Source organism: Callospermophilus lateralis, chromosome 11 (genome assembly GCF_048772815.1).
Source record: "Callospermophilus lateralis isolate mCalLat2 chromosome 11, mCalLat2.hap1, whole genome shotgun sequence".
NCBI classification, from domain to species: domain Eukaryota; kingdom Metazoa; phylum Chordata; class Mammalia; order Rodentia; family Sciuridae; genus Callospermophilus; species Callospermophilus lateralis.
This window is the reverse complement of record NC_135315.1, coordinates 68,227,702-68,244,153: the sequence shown is the minus strand read 5'-3', so window position 1 is coordinate 68,244,153 and position 16,452 is coordinate 68,227,702. Positions and strand designations below refer to the sequence as shown.

The following is a 16,452-nucleotide window of genomic DNA, read 5'->3' as shown; positions in this document are numbered from 1 at the left end:
GATCCTCTTTTGAGTAGTTACTGATTCACTGGCCAAGGGCAGATTACATGATAAGGAGTCTAAATTTAGGAGAGAGTCATATGTGCCTAGCCATTCCTGCTGGAGGTAAATTATTTGAATTGGCAGCAATTTTCTGGGGAATGCAATAAACAGGGTCAACTTCCTGAGAGCTCTGATGTTCTTACTGCAGCTGTGAGAGTTGGGGCCACTCTGCCCTCTTCCTTAACCAAGGTCTCAACCCCCTCGATTGAGGCAGGCCACGGAGGAGTATGGTTCTCTATTTATTTGTCTAAGTCTTGTAGTCCTGATGTATCCAGTGCAGAAACCCCTCCCTTACCATAGGAATTCATGTGTTTTGACTTTTCAGTTGCAGCAGGAAGTCAAAGACTGGAGTGCATCACACGCTGAGCTCAGTGAACAAATCAAATCATTTGAGAAGTTCCAGAAAGATTTACTTGTAGCTCTTAATCACAAAGATGATACTATTAATGTAAGTTTATACTCCAAATACATGTTTCATCTCATGAATTCTCCTGAAATCTTCTGAATTAAAAGAGTCTTCCAACCTTTTGCTTCTTTTCTAGGCTTTGACTAGTTATATCACACAGTTGAATCGGTTACAGTGTGAATCTGAATCTGAGGATCAAAATAGAGAAGATGAGTCAGTTGAATTAACCAACGGAGAGGTAGCAGGTAAGATCAGTCTCAGGGAGGTTGAATCCTTTTTTTTGCTTTCCTGTCTTTAATTAAGTATTTATACAGATGCCACTTTTCAGCTGGCTGATTTTCTTCTTAAGCTTCAGGGTTGTAGACACATATCACTGGATCTATAGATATGTCTATTGCATTGGCAGAGGTGGGTTGCTGGGGTATAATGTAGCAATAGGCATGTGAAGAACACTGACTTTTTCTATCCCATTGAAAACTAGTAAGTACACTACAGCTACAATAGTCACATCCTATACAATACTTAGAGTATTGAACATTGTACAGTAAGAGAAATTTATTTCTTAACTTATGCAGATGATAGTTGATTTTGATACTCATCATCTCTATGGCTCTGTGGTTTTAAGGTCCACAGTCAGTCTTAAGAGTCCGGAGGTAGTTGGAACCATAAACTAAGGCTGTGAGAACAGAGGCTGGAGACTATCAGAAAGCTAGAGAGAGGGAGTGTAACAGTGTTTACTGATGAGGAAAATATTTCCAGATGTTTTTTCCCAAGTTGGATATTGCTTACATAGCAAGTATTTCAAACCACACCTGGTAGTAGATTCAGGGAGAAAATAGAGGATTGAATCTTTCTAAATAAGACACTTACTTGTCCAAGTGAAGATAGATCTGAGAGAGAAGAAAAGCTTTTATCTTACAAGAATAGCATAGATAACATTTTAGTTGTGCAAACTAGAAATTCACCTTTTTTTGTTTTGTTTTTAAGAGAGACACAGTACTTTTATTTATTTTTATGCTGAGGATCAAACTCAGTGCCTCACACATGCTAGGTGAGCACTCTACCACTGAGCCACAATCCCAGCCTGAAATTCACCTCTCTCTTTTTTTTTTTTTTTTAAATCTAAGCTTGCAATTCTCTTAAAAGTCATTAGTCTAATCAGTTTAGTTATTTAATTGATTTTTTTTTCTTCTGGTGTTTGAACACAATCATTATTTAGTTTGGGGGAAGTTAGGAGAATATAGAGTTAAAAGTAAGGAAAGAAAAAGCTAAAGTCTTTTGTTTTTTAGGTGATCAGAATGAGAAGATCAAAGATCAAATTAAGCAGATGATGGATGTCTCTCGGGTATAGTTCTTTGTAAGAGTCCCATAGTGCCTGTCAATTCTTCCTGTGCCTCACTTTTAAGAATACCTCTCTTTTCTGCAATTTTTAGACACAAACTACAATATCAGTAGTTGAAGAGGATCTAAAACTCTTACAACTTAAGCTAGGAGCCTCGATGTCCACAAAATGTAATCTAGAAGGTGGGTTCTTTTTGAGAAGAAATTGCCATGTTGGAAAGACTTAAAATTTTATTGGAAAGATAAAGAATGGCTTCTTGCTTTCATGCTTCTTACTTTTCTTGGCACTACTCCCTCAAACAAGTTCTTAAGTCCTTGTACACATATAGAGATAAGATGTTTTATCCTTTACAGACCAAATAAAGAAATTAGAAGGTGACTGCAATTCACTACAGTCTTCTAAAATTGGACTGGAAGAGGAATGCAAAACTCTAAGGCAGAAAGTGGAGATTTTAAACGAACTCTACCAGAAAACTGAGATGGCACTACAAAAGTAAGATTTTCATTGTTTGTTATTATTATCACTGTGTGAATTAATAGATAATTTTATCTTTTCTTAAGATTATTTACAATTTCTTCTAGTTGTAATAAGTAGAGATTTGTCTTTTTTCCTTTGTGTTTTGTTTCATATAAGTTGCATTTTTCTTTCCATCATCAGTCTTAAGAGTCCTGAGGTAGTTGGAACCATAAACTAAGGCTGTGAGGACATCGTAATCAATTGTCAAATTCATATGAAGGCAGGAAGTGGTAAAATGGTATTAACAGTCACTGATGTGGAAATACCTCTCAAAGTTCTAGACCCTTTCTATGATCCCTCTATTTATTTAATTACCTTTCATTGTGATCAGTTATGTAATTCTAATGTTTTGAACTTGTATCTCTAACTCTGGACCTTTAAAAATACTGAGTGATTTGGAATGACGTTTTAGTAGAATAAAAACTTCAAAAAGGAATAATATTTACTTATTGATCGTATAAGTTTTGAACTTGAATATCTCAGATGTTCACACAAAATGGAACTGTGTCAAGGACCTTAGGAGTTATGATTACAGAAGTACTTGTTTGGAGTATATATTTATGTATTAATCTTCTTAGTGTGGAGCTAGTTATTTTTTAAAAGTTCATTTGAAGTTTTTAATCCACAAAAATACTTGAATTCTCTAAAAATAGGTTGTGTCAGATTTTATTTGTTTGCACCTGATTTACTCTTCGGCATATATATATATCTCTTGTAAAGCAAAGACAGTCCTTTTTACAGACCTAACTATTTTTTAGGTATTTTGACTTCTGTTGCCTAATTAATGCATTAAATATTGAAACCTTTCCATTAACTTTTCTAAAATTCTGTGATCTCCAAGCGACCTTTTTAGAATCTCAAATTTTTGTTCAGGCCAGTTCTAAATTCCTGGCCTGTTTCAAAGAAACATTTCTCATTTTATCACTTTTTTTTTTAAAAGAACACTTGTTTTCTCTGTCCCTATTAGTAATCTGAATGACCTAAATGGCAATTAATTTTCTTTGTAATGCAATTAAATTGTAGCACTATTTTTCTCAACTCCTCCAAAATTTATTCAGTCATCATCTGTGGTTTGTACTCTTTTTACTCATCCCCAGGTACTATGTTAGTTCATGCCTCTGTCATCTTTTCTGTTTCTAACCTAGATCATCTGTCTTCATTCTCCATTTTTTATATTTGTATATAACTTATTTCAAATTCTTAGTAGTTTTCTCTATAGCCGCTTGAGTGGACTTTCTAAAATATAAGTCTGTCCATGTGAATATGTGCCTGTGGTTTATGAAGAATTTGCTTTCTATTTGATGACCTGTTCTTTTTTTCTTCCTTGTATCTTTTTAACAGTTTAAATATTTTTGATTATTTTCCTCATCCCCTGTATAAGCTTGATGTAATCATAAATTATAATGGAATTATAATTATATAATAATAATTTTATTCATCTTCTCATAATTTAAAGGCCATGGTATATATTCTGGATTTAATAAAAACCTGACATAGATTAATAGGTTTATTATTTTTTTTATGGGCTTTAAGTAGCTCCTGAATCAGATAACTGTTGTGGCATTGTATGTTAGTACTTCATATACTGTGAGCTCCACAAGACATTCATTCAATTTATACACATATTTAAAGTTTCTGTAGTTCTGCATTCTACACTGTTGGTTTCGTATTTGAAATTATTTTCATTCTATTTGAACATTGTCCTTTAATGATAGATTTGATTAGTGTATCAAAGGTAGTACAAGGATAAACAGAGAATAGTATTTTATCCACTAAATATTGCTACCTTTATAATCTGTATTAGGTTGACATGAACTTCATGATTAGAGTTAAAACCAGTTTCCATTTTTAAAGGATCTTTCTTTTGGCTACCGAATTTTGACTGTTACTTAGTTTTAGCAATTTAAAAATATCCAATTAATTACCATCTGTTTTAAATTTTTTCTTTAAGGAGTCCATTATCATTGTTGTTTGGTCTTATCCCTCCCCTAGTTTCTGTAGTCCTTTCTCTGTTTTTTTAACAGTTGTATTGGGAAGTGCCTAGGTGTAGTTTTCCCCACCCCACCCACTTTTCCTCTTGCAGTTATGTTGCTAGGGACCATTAAACACTTCTTGAATTTTCGAGTCTTTTTCTAAATGTTGATTTTACCTCATTCTCTCTTCTGATTATAATAATGCATATTAGAATTTGATTTCCCCTGCCTCCTACATTCTGGATTTACTTCTTCTGGATATTTTCTTCTGACCTGTCTTAAAAGCAATAGGATTTATTTTACTTCCCAAATCTGCTGCTAAAATCATTCATTGAGTTTAGGATTTTAAAAAATTCAGGGTTTAAAATATTATTTTAGTTGTAGATGGACACAATATTTTATTTTTTATAGGATTTTTTTTAAGAGAGAGAGAAAGAGAATTTTAATATTTATTTTTTAGTTTTTGGCAGACACAACATCTTTGTTTGCATGGGGTGCTGAGGATTGAACCCGGGCTGCACGTATGCCAGGCGAGCACGCTACCGCTTGAGCCACATCCCCAGCCCGACACAATATTTTATTTATTTTATGTGGTGTTGAGGACTGATCCCAGTGCCCCACACATGTGGGGCCCATGCTTCACCACTGAGCCACAACCCCAGTCCGATTTCAGTACTACAACTCAAACCCAGGACCTTGAGCCATGTGCTCTACTATTGAGCTACCTCCCCAGACTCCTTGCTCTTTCTCATAAAGGGACTAGGGTCTTACTGCTTTCCAAGCTATCTTTAATCTCATAATTCTGCCTCTGCCTCCTGAGTATCTTCGACTGTAGGTAGGTCACCACACCCAACTATTTCTTGGTTTTATAGTTTCTAATCCTTTGACAAAATTCGTAATTTTTTTTTCCTCTTTTGTGGTGCTGGTGTTTGAACCCAGAGCCTTGTGCATGCAAGGCAGCACTCTACCACCTAAACTATATTCCCAGCCCTGAAATTCATAATCTTGACTTTACTTTTTTGACTATATAAAGCACAGTGATTTTAAAACATGTGCAGATAACCCCATTAGGTGGTTTCCTTTTCTGTGGGATTTTTTCTCACAGAATTTTGTCTTATGGAGTGCCTGGTCAGTTTTGATTGGCCAACATTGTTGTGATAATTATAGATGAAATTTGAGGACTAAGATGAAGTTATCTTCTTATAGAAAAGTGTTGAGGTTACTTGAGTAAGATTGTCACTTTAAACTTAGTCAGCAATTAAGATAATTCAAAAATGAGTTGTCTTTTCAATGTTTCAATATTGTTCCTTTTGGATTTTTTGCCTGTTCATCACTTAAGTGTGCAGTACTTTCTAATCTAAACTCAAAGGCTAGGGCTTTTATTAAGGGTCCCTTTATTGGTAGCCTCTTTTTTCCTCTAAGCCCAGGAATTTAATGAAGGCTTGGTTCAGACTCATATCTTTGTGTTATCTTCAATAGGAGAAAAGTACCTTACAGTGCCAGCCTTACTTGTAATTCTGAGATTCTTTTTTCTAATGGATCTTGGCCACATACATATATCTTTACTGACTTTTTAGCTTGGATCCCTTCAAACACAATTTTATATTCTTATAAAGATGTTTTGATTGTTCTTAGTGCTCTCAGACTAACTCTTTGATAATTGGAAACAAAATTCTCTCTTTTCTTCAAGATTCAGTTTTCTCCATATTCCTTCTTAAGCCAGTGGGGAAAATTATTATATTCCTTTAGGCATCATTTATACCTGAAACAGTGAGCTCTTTTATTCTTTAGCATCTTACAAGGTAACTAGTATATTATAGCCACTCATAAGATACTTGCTGAAGAATTAAATGAGAAGCTATATAAGAATATATAATCCCCTTTTTCTATTTGGTATCAGTAATCCTTTTTTACTGTAGTTCTTCTGATTTATGGAAAATTAAGTTTCAAGTTAATTATCTTTTGAATTGAACTATGGCTAAAGTAGTACAAGGATAGCAGAAAATAGTATTTTTTAAATCATTAAATGTGGCTACCTTTGTGTCAGTAGATGAACATCTTGAGTTTCATGATCAGAGTTAAAACTTGTCAGTAGATAATACTCTGATAGTGGGTCAGTTTGGCTTCTTTTTCTGGTTGATAGACATTATCAAAACTCAGATTTGTCTTTTTGCTTAATTTACAATTCTTTTGAAATAGATATCTAAAGTGTGAAAAATGTTCTGTGGTTAATTGCATAGCTAAAAGACATATTCTAGAAGATTTTTTATTTGACTGACTATATCTTTATTATGGTACCAGTCTTGGATTGAGAAAAGAGTTCCTCCATGACAAAGATATACTTAGTGTCCTACCCATGGCAGAAATGAGAAAAGAATTATCCCCTGCTTTATCCTAATATGTTTAATTATGTTAGGTTGATCAGTTTTGATCTTCCACATTGAAGTAAAGTGAGTTTTTATTATCTTACACACAGGAGACTTGCCCCTGGGGCACATGTTGTTTTCACATTTATTTTATTGACTGGTAAGTAGAGAATTAAGAGGAGAAGTTAGAAAATGTAAGTGATTTGCCAGAGTTTGATTTATGAAATTGCAGGTTTGAATTCCTATTTTATGTGCCTAAGCATTTTATAGAATTGTGGGAAGTGATATTCACAAAGAGAAACTTTTGATTTGATAACTGGCTTTATTTTAGGAAATGGAGTCAAGAAGAATGTGAGAGACTAGAAAAAGAGCAGCAGCTGTCAGCTGCAGATGAAAAGGTGGTTTCTGCTGTACAGGAAGTTAAAAATTACAAGTGAGTTCAGTTTCTAAAGGAGGGTGTCAATGTCTAATGAATTAGTGTTAGCTTTCTTTTTAATCTTTTTTTTACATTATGTAGATAGAAGAAAATAGCATGGAAGTATAAATAACGAGAGGATATGAACACATTCAATTCACACAGGAGAAAAAATAAATTTCAACTTAACAAATGAAAAATGTTAACAAAAATTTACTTGTACCCAATGGGCAAGACCATAGGGAACTTGGTCAATGCAAACAGTTCTGGGGGTTTTGTATGTTGTAGTAATTCTTTGAGAAATCAGTTTGCTGTGTGTTATATCAAGACCCACAAAAGTGTGGCATTTGATAGACCTTGGAAATCTTCTATGGATATAATTTGAAAAAAAGAAAAAAAGTTTTAAGGAGGAAGATATTTCTAGCAGAATTACTTGAGAACACACTGATGAACAGTTAAGGAAATTATAATTTATCAATTCAGAATCTCTAGCAATTAAATGATAAAGAAGTTATTAGTATTAGGTTTTTATTTTATTTATTTATTTATTTGTTTGTTTATTGATTTATTTATTTTTGGTGCTTTACTACTAAGCTACATCCTTAGACCTTTTTTTACTTTGAGATAGGGTCTCAGTTGCACAGGTTCCCACTTAATTGCTGAGACTGACCTCGAACTTGAGATCCTCCTGCCTCAGCTTCCCAATCATTGGGATTACTGGCATGTGGCATTGCACGTGGTCTGTAGTATTAGTTTTGATCACACTGGATTCATATAACTATAGAAATGTTTTTCTTATGATAAAAGTCTTTAAAAGTATAGCTGATGGAATAAAGGGAAAATGGTCAGAATGTTTCAAATTTTATTCAATTGTTGTAATTCTTAGGCGGAGAATTGAAGAGATGGAAGAAGAATTACAGAAAACCGAGAGCTCATTTAAAAACCAGGTAGTAATTAATACTGTCCTGTAGTTGCAGGATTCTTTGATATCTAATACAGACAATTATTATAATGAGTCCCTAAAAACATTTTTTAATGTGTTGTCTTTTTCAGATTGCTATGCATGAGAAGAAAGCTCATGATAATTGGGTAAGATTTTTTTCCCCCTTTTCTTTATTTTTTGCATAGCCTACCGCAACTGAATTTGAATATTTTCTCTTTAATAGCTCAAAGCTTGTTCTGCAGAAAGAGCTATAGCTGAAGAGAAAAGGGAATCTGCTAATTTGAGACAGAAGTATGTGATTTTTGTGTCTTACTGTATGTTTTATAGTGTTTTAAGGTTATGCTAGATATTATCTATGATTGCTGTTTCATAATTCAGCCCATTCTTTCTCAATGTTCAAGGCTACTGGAAATGACCCAAAAGATGGCAATGCGGCAAGATGAACCTGTGATTGTAAAACCAATGCCGGGGAGACCAAATTTACAAAATCCTCCTCGGAGAGGTAGGGGGCACTTTGTAAAAGGAGCTATTTTATTTCTTGGTGCAGAATGTATGTAAATTACTTTTTATTTCTGTGTGTAATGGTTATGAAATAATCTGAATGATTTGCTAAAGCGGGAGGTGTGGGGGTTGGTGTCAGGGAGAAGGCTGCCTTAAAGTAGTAACACGGCATTGTTGTCTTTAGGTCCACTGAGCCATAATGGCTCTTTTGGTCCATCCCCCGTGAGTGGTGGAGAATGTTCCCCTCCACTGACAGCAGAGCCAGCTGGGAGACCTCCTTCTGCTACTCTTAATCAAAGAGATATGCCTAGAAATGGATTTGGTGAGCATTCACATGTTGCTTTATAGTAAACTGCTTCAAGGTTTTGGTTTTTTTTCCCTTTTGAATATTCTAATGAAAACATAGAATTTGGGCCTGTAAAATATATAGAAGATAATTTCTTACTTTATCTTAGTGAATGTTTTCTGTAAAATCTGTTCTACAATAGAAAACATTTTTTTTTTCCTGGAGGTCCCTGTATTGTTTTTTTTTTTCCTTTTAAATTTTACACTGTGAAGTGTAAACCTTTATCTTTAAATTAAATCTCTATGGTGTTAATTTCCCAAATATTATAAAAGTAGCCTTAAACTTTATGTAGCATACATATTTCCAATATGAAATACTGAGTCTTATTTCCAATTCTAAATAGGACTGTAGTCTTGGTAAGATTGGAAGTCAGGTTATACAGACTAAAGAAAAGCCAACCTACACATACTTCAAGTCTATGGCTTAAAGTTTAGGACCAGTACATATTAATTTGCTGTTCTATCAACCCAAGACAGTTCTTTATTTTACTTAAGTCTCTTCATAAATTGTGATTTTCGTATTGGGCAACCCATTTTTTTAAAAAATATTTTTAATTGTAGATGGTGTGGTGCTGAGAATCAAACCCAGTGCCTCACACATGCTAGGCAAACACTCTACAACTGAGCTACGACCGCAACCCCTGGGCAACCCATTTTTAATGTTGCTTTCTAGTTATTGTTGAACCCTGACCTGTCCACCAGTGGTTTATTTCTTCTGAAAAATACATACAAGGGCTCTGATCTTTCTTTCCCAAGGGTCAATGGATGGACCTTTACCTCAAACTTAATGGTCTTCTGAGGCATCTGGGAAACCCGTTGCCTCTGGTAAAGATACCAAGTAATTTCAAAGAATCTGTAATTGTGGATGCAGGATTTTTATTCTTTTCATGTTAGAATAAGTCTGAATCCATTCTTTGATCTCTAACAGACCCAGGACGTGTTCCAGCTCACATGAAGAGCAGGTCCAGAAGTTCTTCTCCAGCTAAGGTGACGGATGAGGGCAAGGTAAGTTCTGTAGTTACTGTGAATCACATGGTCGTGCAGGAACATGTAACTTTCCTACAGTACTTGCTCTTTGCTTTATCCTTCTTTGTGTTCTATTTGTACTATCCCATTTGTTTTTTAAAAAGCAAACTATTCCCCAAGAACCTGAGACCCCCTCAGTTTCTACCATTATTTCTTTGACTGAGCATCCAGTTGGAGTAAGTACTTAGAGGTTGAGAACTGAATTGGGTTTTATTCTGTGCATTTCTGGGAAGGATATTCAGAGCATGACACTGATCTTGTTTGCTTTAAACTGCATGCAATATTGAGCTTACTTTTCTCCTTAACTTGGAAATGTGGCTTAAGTGTGTACAACTATAATGAACTACAGAATGTGAAAAGTTATCACTCTAACTTTATATGGTGTTTTGTGTTGAATGTTCTAAGGCAAAGTAAATTCATTATAAATTATATAATTCATCATTTTTATTTTTGTTTGGAAGAATGCTATTTAAGAATTCCTCCATTTGAGCAAACCCTATTTTGAGTTATTTGAATTAGATTGGTATCAGATTTTATGAAAGTGAAATACTATTTCAGTGCAACAATGATAATCTGAAATGACCTCTTGAGCCAGTCCCAAGCAATGGTCTCATTTGTTCACATAAGTGCATTCTCTTGTAACTGTGTTGCTATTATATCTGGTAGGTCTTCTGCAGCTCTATAATAAAATAAATTTTTAATTGTTTAGTTTCAAACCCACTACTCATAGGAAATGATAAATCAATATCTCAAATGGTGTACAGTAAATGAAAGTAAATATTAAAGCCTTGTCTTCCTAATTTGTGTATATAGCATTGTGTTGGAAAATACTTCTCAAGTTCCAGTGTATACATATTCCAGGAATATACATCTCTGGAGCAATCTAAGGGCAGCTTAGATAAGACCCCCAAACCCCTTTGTAGTAGAAGATTTAAAAGAGAGCAAAGATCTGTTGTTAGAGAGGAGTAGAGGTGGAAAAAGCATGGCTTGGAGGCAAACCTGGGATTGAGATCCTTTAATATGCAGTGTGGCCTTTAACAAATGATGATAATCCATTTGCTTTTATTCCCTTTTATTTAAAACAAGACAGTCTACTTAAAGATCTCAGAGGTTGAATAATATATGAAAGACTTACTGAAGATACTCTGAATAGTAGCTATTATTACATGGGTAGAGAATGGATTTTTCATTTTATTCTGTTCATTCTTAATATGGAAGTAATGAGCTATTGTGATGAAAGGGAAGTGATGGGGAGGGGGGGGACTCCCTTTGAAATAGGTTGTAGTGAATACAGCATGACATACTGGTCAGAAATCACCTCTGTTAATAACTTCTGCCAGTCCTCTTGCCTTTCCCTTTCCTGTGCAGATATAATCAGTAACAAACTGCTCCCTCTTGTGGAATCCTTCTAACTTCTGTAAGCTGTCAGTGGGAATACACAGGAGGGGTGGGTAGAGTTTTGTTGCACTGATGGTGTTCTCTGGACAGGTGCCTGTTTTGGGTTTTAGCTTTTATCGGTGTTGGTACTTTGTCTTAATACATAGGAATTTTAAAACTTTTAACTGCTTTCAAATCTTAAATTGCAGGTTAATATGGCTATGAAAGGGCCCCCTCCTTTCTCAGGGGCACCCTTCATGGGCCCCCCTATGGGACCCCCGATGGGACGGCCTCCACCACCTCCCTTTTGGTATGGACCTCCATTTCAGCTCGGTGGGCCTTTTGGGCCTCGGCCAATTCCTCCACCATTTGGTATGATGATCTGAACAGTAGTGATTGACTTATAAATCACATTCATCTTTCATTTCTATTGCTTGCTAAAACAGTTTGTTGCTATCTCAGGTCTTAACAATGAAAGGATACAGCTGAGTACATTTTAACTTTTCCTCCAGTTTTCTGGGACATATGGGATACTACATAATCTTATACTGAGATAGGCAATAGCTATCTCATAGAGAAGGATTAGGGGCTATATAGAGAAAAGCCAGAAATATTACTTCTGCAGATGTTTGTTGAAAATATGTTGATATGATATGCATTGCAATAGATGGAAAGGTGGATGAGACACATGCCATAACTTAAAATTTTGTCACAGATATGAAAATCCTATAGCATAAAGTTTGTAATCACCCATAATGGAAGCATAAGCAGTAGGTTATAGAATATAGAAAAGGAAAAGTCAAACCCTCCTTACCTTGAGAAAAGTCAGAGGGAAGTGTTAAAGAGGAGGATTTAACAGTGACCTAATAAATGTTGCTGATTTAATTAGGTGGCTGTGGAAGGCCTTTTCCAGGAGGGCATGCACCTTGATTCTGATGGCATGTGTAAAGTCCATGCTGAAATATTTCATGAATTTTTAATGGATACAGTAATAAATAGTGGCATTTCCTTTTATCAAAATTTCTTTGATGTAGTAAAGTTCTTATTTCATAATCTATCATCTTGTCATGGTAATATGGTACTTCCAAATATAAATGGAGCTCTTGTGAGATAGAAATAATTCTGCAATTATATAGTAGGGAAAGAAAAACGATAAGCCTGGTGCTAGGTAGAGCCATGTTTAAATCCTTAATATGTTGCTTCATGGCTGGTTGGCCAGGCTATAACCTAAACTTGTTCCATTTCAGTTTGCCTCATCTGGCAAGTCAGGATGTTCACCAGTTGATGTTCTAGGCTTGGGAGAAATTAAAGACTATATTAACATACTTGAAATCACCCAAGTTCAGAAATTTCTGGGTATTTACATAACTTCCTTTTTATTTTCCAGGTCCCGGTATGCATCCACCAATAGGCTGCAGAGAATATGCACCAGGTGTTCCACCTGGACAACGGGATTTGCCTTTTGACCCTCGTGATTTTTTTCCAGGACCTGCACCATTTAGACCTTTAGGCTCATTTGACCCAAGAAAGTACTTCATTCCTGGTGCGCCATTACCACCTCCAACTCATGGTCCCCAAGACTATGGGCCACCACCTGCTGCAAAAGACTTAATATCTTCAGGCTTTAAAGATGAACCTCCACCTACACCCGATTCTCAGAGTAGTGAGGGCTGTTCATAGGCCTTAAAACAGGGCCCATAAAATTAACCTCTGACACTTAGTCAGAAAGTGGACTATGAACTATTCATTGTGTTGAAGGATTATTGGCTTCAAAATATAAAAGTTTATTTTAAATGGTTTATGTTTTTAGAATGAAGCTGCCTTGGCGCAGTATACATTTGGAGCCAAAATATTTTCCCCCTAAATACCCCCCACTTAAACTAGAGTATCCTTCCAACTTTAAAATGTGCAATAAGGAATACCTTTGTTTTAGTTAATGTAGCATATACAATTGCTAAATGATTTAGAATGTCATAATTATGGACATTTCCTGTGGAAATGCTTTAAGAACATGTATTTCCATTATCCTATTTTTAGTGTATTCCAGTTGATAACAGAGAAATGGTGTTTTATAAGCTTGATTTTTCTCTTTAAATATCTGGTCGCAGAGACTGTTACGCTAAAAATGTTTACTCAAAAATCATAAACTTCATTTTCCTTCTTGCTGAAGTTCTTTGTTGTAATAGTTCATAAAAAATTGTTTATTAATATTTCCCAAGTGTCTGTTGATTCATTGGATCGTCATGAGACTTTGTGCCATTGGGGAAGCATGTAAACTCACTCTCAGAACTGAAGATGGTGACTTGGCAGCATATTTCCTGTTGCTCACTGTTAAGGAGGCTGGACCCTGGTCAACTGTGGACTTATACAGAGGAATTTCTTTTACTTGTGAGAAGTCTTGTGGCTCTATTTTTGTAGCACATTCATGTACTTTTTTCTAACCACTGTCCATGTGAGAATGGTTTTCTGAGAATGAGTTTACATTAGTAGCAAGAGTTGTTTGACCTGAAGTTCTACTGCTTTTGCCATTATTGCATTATAAAAGTAAAATATACGGTGGTATGTTGTGTCTATAAAAAATAAGGAAATTTCTTTTAAAAAATGTACACACACACTCTTCTCTTTCCCATACCTTGCCACTGATTTTCAAGAAATATGATAAAAAAAATTAGAAAAGTATAATCCTCTGAGAAAGAATGAATGAAACTTTAAGGCTTATAATGTCTTTAATCAGCAACTATGGGCTGAATTAAATTCTTTTTTTTTTACAGATACTCAAATATATTTTATTTAAAAATCAATTAAAGCAAGTCCTGAATCTGTAACTACTGTCTTTAAAACAATGTTTCTAAGAACTAGCTCTCCAGAGCTGTAATTTTAATTACAGCAATTTTAACAGTGCATTTTTAGAGGTTTAAGATTTAAATAAAATTATAAAAGCCTGGTACTTTTGTTTACTGCTAGACCATATTCTTCCATTCTTTAAAGTTCTAGAAAGTAATAGGATTGTTGAAACCTAGAACATATCATTGTTCTTTTTATGTCCCCTAAGTATTCTCAAAATAGGGGCAAAAGCTTCAGTGTGAAACAAAATCTCTGTGAAACAAAATCTCTAAACTACTGAAGATGACTCAGAATCAAAAGGAATTTGAGTCCGTTAGGAAGAATTCAATCTACATAGCCTCCATTTAATATCAGAAGCAGCAGCTGTGTGTAAGAGGAAAACCATATAATAGCTTATGCCATTTTTAAACATGTAAAATAAAATTTAAGTCACAAACACCAATTTTGAATGTATCTTTCAACCTCTACAGGACACAAGGCATTGCTGAAGTTACTATAACTTCTAATTTTAAAATAGCATTTAAATAAAGGTGATGTCAGCTAGGAAGATAGATTTTCAAGGGAAGGCAGATTTATTTTTTTATTCAAAGCAACAGTAGTTTTCCCTCTAAAGCCATTTTTGTATTTATTCTATTAGTAAGCTATAATGTGTTCTACGTAGTTTATCTGAGCAGTTTTGAACCCACCCATAGTTGCCTCTCCTTACATCCATCTGATTGTACCACTTCTGTAGCAAAGCCCAAGGTAGCTGCCCATATACCGGTTGTGAGAGAATACTGTCCCTTGATTCAATTATACTTTTGTATCTCAAAAGTTTTAGAAGTCCTCTCCAGCAAATTGTGTTTGAGTTTAGTTACTAAAATCATTTTATTTGTGAAGCAGTAGTGTTTCAACCTGAAAGTACTACTGCTATAGTTGTAATTATTGTCCAGTGACTCATCCCCTCCCACACTAGAAAGTAAATTTAAACAACTAATTTGTGAGATACAGATTGTTTTGTGTTAATTGCTTCAAGATAAAACCACCTTTTTTGGCGAGGGAGGTTTGGTCATTCAGGTCTGAATTAAAGCTAAGCTGATGACAATGTTCAATTTAAGTTTGTTTAATGCTGATGAAAGACATTCATACAAAGCATCCTCTTTTTTTCACATAACCCCATTCTTTGGTGGCAGCTGGGATTGTGGCTCGAGGTAGAGTACTTGCCTAGCGCAGGCAAGGCCCTGGGTTTAATCCTCAGCATCGCATAAATAAATAGAGGTTAAAAAAAAAAGCATTCTTATGTGAAGGATGCTAAATGTTTCTTCATATAAATTATCACTTTGAGGGGATGGGGTTGCGTGTGAGGCACTGGGTTTGATCCTCAGCACCACATATAAATATAAAGGTACTGTGTCCATCTACAACCAAAAAAAAAAGGTTTTTTTTTTTTTTAATTATCACTTTGATATTCATGTTTTATAGTCTATGAAAAAACAGAAAGAACAATGTATCAGTTTTGCTACATTTTAATAGTAGATTTTAAGGGAGCAACTTCAAACATCAGTAACATCAAACAAAAAGGTACTGAGTACTCCACAGGGTACAGAGTGCTGCCAAGCACCTTGGAAAGTTTACATGACATGGAGAAGATGAGGCCCTTCTCTTGAGAAGTTTACAGTCTGGAAATTTTGACTACTCAGAGTTTCAGTTGAGTGAACATTTTATTAAGGCAAATTCTTCATTTCCTAGAACTACTGTAGACGGAACTATTTTTTCACTTGTGAAATTAACCCAATCCAGATGAAAGAAAAGACTAAATTTGGTTGAAAATTCTTTCAGGCTCATATAGTTTTATTAACGTTCATCTAGTAAACAAAATTGACCTAACAGACAACTGAAAAATTAAAGACTAGATCTCTTGAAGTGCAAGGGCTAAAAAACTGTTATTCGTTTTAAAAAGCAAACACATGGTATGATTAGGGTTTACACTAGTTTAAAAATAGGCCAAGTATTGAATTCCCTTCATGCATTGTTCTTTTAAAATAGTGAATATTAAAATACATGGGTTCTACATGTAACCCACAAAAAAGCTCCTCACAAATCTTTATGTTCTGTGTATCAAATATCCACCTTGTGTACATGAAAGTTTTATTTATGTCTCATCATTAAGTTTAAAGTAATGTAAATGGTGAAATTATAATAGGCTAATGACCTGCATATTTTCATATGAATGTCAATATATCTAAATAGGAAATAAATGGCAGTTGTATCTACCTATATTAAAAAAATAGAATATCTTTCCAGATTTTGCATACTCATCACTTTATAAAGACAAGGTATGCATGTTTTAAGGTTTCACAATCAGTTGTCAGAAAAA

The 16,452-nt window shown here is 34.7% G+C and overlaps 1 pseudogene; it reads left to right on the top strand.

The window, feature by feature from the left end:
- Positions 1–47: 47 nt before the first annotated feature.
- LOC143410582 (transport and Golgi organization protein 1 homolog) lies at positions 48–13,075 on the top strand (annotated as a pseudogene).
- Positions 13,076–16,452: the final 3,377 nt, after the last annotated feature.